At 41.1% G+C, this 9,944-nt stretch overlaps 1 pseudogene; it reads left to right on the top strand.

Moving 5' to 3' along the window:
* Positions 1-250: 250 nt before the first annotated feature.
* LOC149243239 (CBL-interacting protein kinase 2-like) lies at positions 251-1,487 on the top strand (annotated as a pseudogene).
* Positions 1,488-9,944: the final 8,457 nt, after the last annotated feature.

The raw sequence follows: 9,944 nt of genomic DNA on the forward strand, positions 1-9,944 counted from the left end.
CCACGCTTAGGCTTTTCCCTGAATATTAAATGGATCTAAAAGGTTTATAGTAGCGACTTGTCTTCCATGATAAAATACAGGCTATCAGAGCTCCTGTACGCAGGCTATGCCGGGCTCGACTGGGACACATCCCGACTACGCCACGTGCAATGGAACGGATGTGGGAGAACTTCACAGGCCTTATACAGCGAAGACGCCTGAGCAGCAACCTTAATCCACAAGGATTTCTAATTTTAGTTTTGAGATTGAGATGAAGCCCAATATTTTGATGGAGAGGTATGAATTAGGGCGCCTATTGGGGCAGGGGACGTTTGCCAAGGTGTGCCAAGGTAGAAATCTCAAAACCAGCGAAGAGCGTCACCATTAAGGCAATGGACAAAGAAAAAATCTTGAAGCTCGGGATGACAAATCAGATTAAACGGGAAATCTCCGTCATGAGAATCGTCCGACACCCCAACATCGTTCGGCTTTACGAAGTCATGGCGAGCAAGTCCAAGATTTATATCGTCATGGAGTGCGTTAAGCGCGGCGAGCTCTTCAACAGGGTTGCCAAAAAGGGGAAATTGAAAGAAGACGAAGCGAGAAAGTATTTTCAACAGTTGATCAGCGCGGTGAATTTCTGCCACAGCCGGGGCGTGTACCACCGGGACCTGAAGCCGGAGAACTTGTTATTAGACGACAATGGCGACATGAAGGTCTGCGACTTCGGCCTCAGCGCACTGCCGGCCTGCGGCACGCCAGCGTACGTGGCGCCGGAGGTCATAACGATGAAGGGCTACGACGGCGAGAAGGCCGACATCTGGTCGTGTGGCATCATACTGTTCGTTCTCAGGGCGGGTTACCTGCCCTTCCAGGACGCGAATCTGATGGCACTGTATAAGAAAATCTACAAGGGCGACTTCAAGTGCCCTCCCTGGTTCTCCTCCGACCTCCGGCGGCTCGTCTTCCGACTGCTGGACCACAATCCCCAGACGAGGGTCACCGTTCCGCAGCTCATGGAGGTCCCCTGGTTCCGGCTGGGCTTCAAACCCCCACAAGCCGACAATGTCGATATCGGCTTGCTTGACGATGTCGAGTCGGCGTTCTTTGTTCCGAAGCCGCCCCACTTCAACGCCTTCGACATAATCTCCCTGTCGTCGGCGTTCAATCTGTCGGGGCTCTTCGACGACAAGATCGTGAAGGAGTTGTGGTTCACATCAACTCAACCGGCGTCGACCATAATATCGAAGCTGGAGGAGATCGCCGAAGTGTTGAGATTCAGCGTCAAGAAGACTGAGGATTGCAAGATCAAGTTCCAGGGTTCGGAGGTGGGGCTGAAGGGTCGTTTGTTTATTGATGCCGAGATTTTTGAAATCACGCCCTCTCTATTCATGGTGCAGCTTCACAAGACCGGGGGAGATACGCTGGAGTACAGTAAGTTGTGCAGCCAAGAGCTGAGACCGGCTCTCAAAGACATTGTCTGGATTTGGGATGGTAACAGCCAATAGAATAACGGATATCGTTAGAGCTATGGTCTTATTACACAGTGTCTTCGACCTTTCCTCGACATTTAACTGAGAATTTTCCGAATGATATGGTTCAAAACTCATTCATTATTTATGTAATTCGGAGAGATCCCCGATTGCCGCAGGTCCTTCACACACAAAGTTGAACCTTAAATTGTTTGAATTTTCGAATCTTTCCATCAGAGAGATTCCCAGATGGTGAACATTAAATTGTTTGAATTTTCGAATCTTTCCAACGTGAGTGTTCTCTTGAAAAGCAGTTTCTGTGAAAAAGTGAGCGCATTGCCTTTCACATCTGTCAGGAGCCGATTCATATCTTCTGAAATTGATCATTCATTAATGTTTAATTCAAAATAAATGTGAAGTTTACCTTTTTATATTATATAATAAAAAATAATGGTATATATTAAAAATAAACTAGTTTTGAGATTTCGCTGGATTGCTTGAGTTCTACTTATATAAAGGTTATATAGAGGTTGTGTTTAATTTTCTTATTTTTTTGGGGAGTTAGATTTTTGTGGTTGAACCCAAAAGAAATATTTTTTTTAAGTGAATCTACTTAACATAAATATTAAATGGACATAATTGTTACCAATATACATTTAAAAAACACACATATATAATAATAAAATATATATAATATAAAAAGAGGAATGATGAAGCAGAGAAAATAATCATATATGAATTTTTGTTTACATGATAATTTTTCAAATTTTCCTTCCATTATTAATTTTTATAATATTGTAAGTTAATTTTGTCAATATATAGTTTTATGTAGCCAAAAAATACTATGATGTATAGAATTTAGATCATCTTAAATTTAAATTATTTTTGAAATTTATTATTAATTTTTTTAACTACATTTAAAAAAATTGAAATTCATTTATTATAAAATTAGTTAATTTAATTTACAATATTTTACTATAACATAATAAGTATATTCATAAAATATATCTCTAAATCCATTACATATTGATATATACCTCCCAAAATCCTAGTTTTGAATCTCAGTGTTAATATATATGAAATAATTCATCTTTTTATCTTTATTATATATCTAATTTTTACATATTTTCTTATAATCTCAAATATCCATAAACCTCTCCGCCTTGCATTTTTCAATTGTTATAATATTTTGACCTTTAATCCCTTTTCAAGAATTCTTTAGATAAGTATATGAATATCTAGATAAGTATGTGTTATTTATATTACTTAAGAATGAATAGGGTTTTCTTATGATTTTAAGGGTTTATTGGCATTTTTTGAGAAATGAATGGATAGCCATACTAAAGTTTTGTGAGTGGAATATATGTTTGTATATATGTGTATTTATATTATTTTTGTTGCAAAAAAGGGCTGAAGTTTATAGGTACAGAGTTTGACTAATGTAAAAGAAATACCTAGGTTGTAAAGATATAACCGTATTCAAACAATTTGCATTTAAATATTAACATTTCACTTGATTTAAAAACTGTATTCTTGACATAGGTAGAAATATATATATATGAGTGATTATAACACAGTAAGCAATATAGTTGAATTAAAAGTAGAAATTTTTATGTCTAGGTTAATCGTTGTAGGCCACCACAAAGATGGGGACTTAGTTAGCCAAAAGTCAAAAAGTCCTAAACAACAGAATATTAATGCTAAGAGAAAACTATAAGTCTGGTCTAATTTTTACCTTCTAAACTAAATAATAATTACATAACTCGTTTAAATTGATTATCATTACGATCACATGCTTCATTATAAAAATGCCCTATATGCAGATATGGTTACTTCATGTATGATTACAGGAAGACAAATAAAATTACCACTGCGATCAATGCAATAAATTTCAAGATTACCATGATACACATGCATGGAGAACATAATGAAAACAAAACTATCAAGAAGTCAACCAAAGGTTTTGGAGCTCAGGAGCAGGGAGCACGGGAGCAACGACGAACATTCAGAGCTCACCGCGTGCAGGGGTATCCGAATATCCATGAAGGGTGGATGAGGAGGGGGCGCCTCTCCCTCCTATAAGGAGGCCCTGGCCAGCAGGGGGAAAAAGCCTCTAGAAGATGTTAGAGAAACGGGGGTGGAAGGAAAGAAGAGCACAGAAGCAGGAACGGAAGAACCCACAGAAAAGGACCAAAATCACATAAAAGAAAAAGAGGTAGAGGACAAACAATAGGAAACTAAAGACAAGAGGCACAAGGGACCCTGCAAACCAAAATCAGATATAACTCCCGGGGTGATTTTGAATAATCCGTAGCTGCAGGCGCACAGGGAACAGATGGGGACATATGCCATCATCTGCAAGTTTATGGGACTATGGCCCACTGAAAAAGCTCTACAATCATGGATCAGATACCACTGGAAACCTAAAGGAAGTATAGATCTTCACCTTGGGTCTAAGGGTTTCTTTACGGTGATGTTCACAAATATTGAAGACAAGGACAAAATATTTGAAGGAGGGCCCTACTTCTATGCTGCCGTAGGACTCTACATGAGACCTTGGGTTATGAACTTTGTTCCAGAAAAGGAGACTTTTACATCAGTCCCGGTTTGGGTAAGACTCTACTCTCTACCTCTTGATTACTGGCAAAATGAATCGTTAGAGGCCATAGGCAATAAATTAGGACACTATGTTAAAGCCTCTGAAGCCACTAGAAGGGGGAAATACACTTCCTTTGCCAGAATTTGTGTGGAAATGGACCTATCAGGGGCTCTACGGGAGGAGATAATCTTGGAAGTTTTAGACGAAGAATGGGTACAAACAGTAGATTACGAACACATCCCATTCAGATGTTGCAAATGCCATGAACATGGAAACCTTTTTAGAGATTGTCCGCTCAACAAGGAAACAAACAAAAGCAGAAGCAATACAGTGAAAGAAGCAGATAACTTTCAGAAAGTGGTTAACTGAAGTAAAGGATTTAAAAGAGGTCCGAAGAATCAGCAGCGAGAAGAACAACAGTTCAGGCAAAACAGTTTCCAGGGGCTTCAAGAAGAGGGAGAAAATACCAAAGAAGAACAAACAATGGAAGGGAGTTCTGCAGAAAAGAAGGAAGGGAAAAACCCAGTACAAACACAAAATGATGAGTACCAGAAAGAAGCCACCATGAGTGATGTGGAACAAGAAATGGATCAGGAAATGAACCAAAGCAACATGGAGATGGAGGATCACGAACTATAGGAAATTTTAGAGAAAGAGAATCTAGATCTAGAAGGCTTCTTGGAACAAGGAACCAAAGAGGGAGTGGATTCGTTACCTCAAGAGGAGTTCCATAGAGTACAACAGCTGTTCATCTGGAAAACTCAGAACAAAGGATCCGAAAAACTAAGGAAGAATGAAAAACAAGGTAACAAAGGAGTGAAAGCTATGAAAGCCACACCAGGATTAGCACCAAGAATCCCAGGAAAGAAAAGAGGCTGGAAAAAACAGAACAAGCTACTGATGGAATGTGGGAAGCTAATGATAGATTCAGGTAAGATGAAAGACCTATCCAGCTACTCCTTTAAAAATCTTTGTTAATGAAGTTCACTTCTTGGAATATAAGAGGTCTAGGCAGTAAGAGAAAACAAAGATTATTAAGTAACAAAATGAAACAAGCAACCCCGGATGTGATCTTCATTCAGGAAACCAAATGTTCCATTCAAAAGATAAAAGAGATTCACAGTAAATGGCTCAACAGATTTGAGTTTTTGGAGGTCAAAGCAGAGAATACAACTGGAGGTATTCTCACGCTTTGAAACCCTCAATAGATTGACATGATAGATGCAGAAGCATCTAGAAATTATGTTTCAGTGATCATTCAGCCAGTGGGAGATAAGGTAATGTACTTGGTTGCAAATGTATACGCCCCCCAAAGGATGGAGGGTAAAATCTTGTTTCTTGACTCACTGAAGAAACTCAGGGAACGTCATGCAACAATCCCCTGGATCCTGGGGGGTGATTTCAATATGATAAAAATGTTATCGGAAAAAAAGGAGGTACTAGAATTCTAACCAAAGATTCTTGTGCTTTTCAAACCTTCATAGATAGCATGAAGCTTGTGGATATCGCCATGAATAATGGTACGTTTACTTGAAACAATAAAAGAGGAGAGTCTCAAGTGGCATCCAAACTGGATAGATTTATAATTTCAGAAGATCTTATGATCAAGGACAAGGACATAGTTGCGAGTGTTCTTCCCTTTTGAGGCTCAGATCACTGGCCAGTTCAACTGGACATTCAGGGGATTGGCAAACCCAACAACAGACCTTTTAGACTTGAAAATATCTGGCTCTCCCACCCAGACTTCTATAAAAACATTGCTATCTGGTGGGCAGAAGATCTGGATATTCAAGGGACAAGAATATTCCTTCTTCAAAAAAGACTCAAACACATTAAACTCTGGCTCAAGGAGTGGAATAATTTAGGATTATGGCAAAATTTTTGAAGAGAACAAAATTGTGGAAGGAAAACTGCATAAACTCAACCAAACCTTGATTACAGAGGGTTTTGATAAGGAGCAGAATGAACTGGCAACTAAATATCATCAGGATTGGGAAAACTTATGTAAGCAAGAGGTAATTTTTTGGAGGCAGAAATCCGTAGTGCAATGGCTAAAAGAAGGAGATCGCAACACTGGATTCTTCCACAAGACCACTATGGCGAACAGAGCTCACAACAAGATTTCTACTATTAAGGACAAGGAAGGTAACATGCTCAGCACGCATAAGGAAATCAAAGCTGAACTAGTTCAGCACTTTCGGGGCATTGCTCAGGAAACCTGCACTAACAGAGATCAATCTATCAGGGAGATTACTAGGCATATACCTAAGCTAGTATCCACAGAAGACAATTTCAACCTCAACAAACCAGTGTCAAAAGAGGAGGTCAAGGAGGTCCTTAAAGAGATGCAAAATGGCAAGGCACCAAGTCCAGATGGGTTCAATGTAGACTTCTTCAAAGCCTACTGGAATATAGTTAAAAATGATATTCTAAGCATGGTGGAAGACTCAAGGAGGGATAAAACTATCCTGAAGGCGCTTAACACCACCTTTATCACCCTGATCCCTAAACAGGATGTAGCCCTAACTCCTGATAGGTTCAGACCCATTGCCTTGTGCAATGTTGTCTACAAAATTATCTCCAAAGTGGTTGCCAATAGACTCAAACCCCTTCTTCCTACCCTGGTGGCAGCGGAACAGTCAGGATATGTGGAAGGCAGACAAATCCTCGACAACATCATTCAAGCTCAGGAGGTGGTTCACTCGTTGACAAACAATAAGAACGCTGGTATGATCATGCAACTGGACATAGCCAAAGCCTATGACAAGCTAAACTGGATATACATCAGAAAGGTTCTTGCTGCTTTTGGGTTTGATCATAACTGGATCAGATGGGTTATGGCCCTAGTCACTTCACCCAGCTTTTCAATCCTGGTTAATGGTTCACCCTCAGAGACTTTCACTCCTTCAAGAGGCTTAAGGCAGGGAGATCCACTCTCTCCCTTTCTTTTTATAATCATGATGGAAGGGCTGGGGAGAAAGATCAGACATGCCAAGGTAGTGGGTTCAATCAAAGGACTCCAACTTTCTGAAGAGGGTCGTGCTTTAACTCATCAACAATTTGTGGATGATACTATGCTACAAGGGATCCCCATGGTCAAGGAAGCTCTTGCCTATAAGCAAATCCTGAAAGACTTTGCCATGGCTTCAGGTTTGGAGGTAAATCTCTCTAAATCTAATTTTTTTTCTTTAATACTCACATTGCTATTCAAAGAAACATTGCCAGAATTCTGGGCTTCCAAAGGGAGCTCCTCCCCTCGAAATATTTGGGAGTTCCTCTCACTGCCAAACCCTTACACAAAAGCATATGGGAATCTGTTATTAACAAATTGCAAGACAAGGTCAAGAAATGGACCTTTAGATCTCTAAATTTGGCTGGTAGGTTAGTGCTAACCAAAGCTATCCTTCAATCCATCCCTGTCTTTATGCTATCTGTTCTTCCAGCTCCTCAGAGTGTCCTACATCAGCTCAGATCCATCCAAAGAGACTTCCTTTGGGGCAAGGGGGAGGATCGTAAGAAATGGGCCTTGGTAGCTTGGGATAAGATATCCAAACCTAAGAGCTTTGGTGGGCTAGGTTTGGATGACCCTGACTTACTCAGCAAGGTTCTAGGTGCCAAATTATGGTGGCGATGGGTTAAAGAGCCAGAGACGCAGTGGGAAACTATTTGGAAAGAAAAATATGCTAGCACCTGGCATAACCATGATCTAATAAGAATGACAGGTCACAGAAAGGGCTCACACATCTGGAACAAAGCCTGGGAAAACCGGTTTTGGTCCAAGGAAACAGCTTCTGGGAAATCAGAGAAGGAAATCTCAGCCTGTTCTGGGAGGACAGATGGAAACAAGAACCTATATTATTAAATGAAGACCTAAGGGATCTCAAGGACAACACTGATAGCAATAGACTTTCTAAAGTGAAAGAATTTTGGGAGCAAACCAATAACAATGATAAATGGAGAATCTGGAGGAATTTTTATTTTAGGGATAACAACACCCTGAAGGCTAAAGCAGAAACTCTTAAGGAAATGTTAGATCAGAGGAAGATTCTGAAATCTGAGGGCCACGATCAGCTGAGATGGGGCAACAATAATGAGGGGGTTTTTAATCTCAAGGAAGCAAAGCTCATTCTCCTTGACCTTAATTCTCAATTTCCAGACAAAACCTGGCTTAACCTGTGGAGACACCAGGGCTGGATGAAGATTAAACTTTTCATGTGGCTCGTTCAGCACAGGAAAATTCTGACCTGGGACAATATTAGGAAGAGGGGCATTATGGGACCTTCCAGATGCCAGCTTTGTGAAGAGCATGAGGAAACTATGGAGCACCTTCTCAACAGTTGTATGTTCTCCTCTAGTCTGTGGGACTCTTTTGCTTTTATTTTCCATCAGACGGATAGAGACAAAAATAACATCTGCAACACCCTGACCAACTGGAAAAAATATTTTTCAAACAATGAAGTTCTAGCCACAGCTTGGGCCCTCTTTCTGAGCTTCATTGTTTGGAATGTTTGGAAAGAGAACTTCCCATTGCATTTTTGAGCTGATCTTAAAACAGCTCAAGGAAACGGTTAGCACCATTGTGCGAAACCTCCCCAAGAACCCTCCTTCAGCTTCTGACCTAAGAATTCTCTGTAAACTGGGCCTGCAAGGCTTTTCTCCTCAGGGTCTGGACAGGAATCTAACCTCCCTGAGGGATGCAAATGATTTCTGGCATCCTCCTCCAAAGGGTTATCTGAAATACAACATAGACAGAGCTTCAAAAGGTAACCTGGGTACAACTGGTTATGGAGGGGTGCTTAGAGATGAGAATGGTAGTGTCCTCTTCATCTTCCACTGTCATCTAGGACAGGCTACTAATAACTTGGCGGAATTGATGGCTATGGAGCAATGTTTGGATTTCCTGAGTCAGGAAAACAGGCAAAATGTGATTGTGGAGGCTGACTCTGAACTTATTATCAATTCAGTCAAGAAAATCAGCGGGGGCACTAAGCCAGAAAAAGTCTCAAAAAATTGGAGACTAATTCAGGGCTTTCAATGGATTCAACACCACCTTCAAAGCCTCCGTACAGTAGGCTTTAAGCATGTCCGCAGGTCGGTGAACAAATTAGCAGATTTGCTAGCCAACCAAGGTGTTATCAACACAGAGAATAGAGTGGCATCAAAATGGCATGAGCTGCCTCAGAGCAGGTTAAAGGCGGCTCTACAGGAACAGGCAGAAAATGATAAGTTGGAGTTTAGTGACAGGGCCCTGGACCAGGATTCAAATTGACTCGACCTTTGCTGTGGTCACCTGCATGTATCATCAATTTCGGATAAGCAGTTCTGTGCAGTGGAGAAAACCTTGTCTGCTCACTCATATTACCAGAGCAAGAGAGAGGATGTTCTCTGCATATCGTGGGGAACGATACGAGTCCCTCAGGTTTTTGTTCAATGACAAACCTCTTTTCTTTTCAGGATTCCAGGTTCAGGCGAGGGCAATCCACTTGCGCAGGAAGAGCCCTGTTGTTTCTGATTGTCGGATTGTTAAGAATTCGGAGTCTCAGCATGGAATACCACCCCCAAGCGGTTTCAGGCGGATCGCACCACTTTTAATGGGAAAATGGTTTTAGAGATATCGCTGCAATACCATACAATAACCAACACGTGGCAAGGAGAGGGTACCGAAAACCGCCCTTCCCCGCTCACTAATGTCAAACCAACTTATCCAATGCGATATCAATATCAGCCGTTGGATGTAGGTTATGGAGATCAACGGTTGAGTGGGCTCGTGCAACTTGGGGGGCAGAATCATTAATCTTCGGTCTTTTTGACAGTGCGATCTCTTCCTCGGCCGTCGATCTTCGGACTTTCTTTTTTGATGGCTCAGATGGTCTAGGCTTTTCCGACAGCGGTGA

The sequence above is a fragment of the Pinus tabuliformis genome, chromosome 8, assembly GCF_031772625.1.
Source record: "Pinus tabuliformis cultivar Carrire ecotype Pingquan chromosome 8, CPIR1, whole genome shotgun sequence".
Classification (NCBI taxonomy): Eukaryota; Viridiplantae; Streptophyta; class Pinopsida; order Pinales; family Pinaceae; genus Pinus; species Pinus tabuliformis.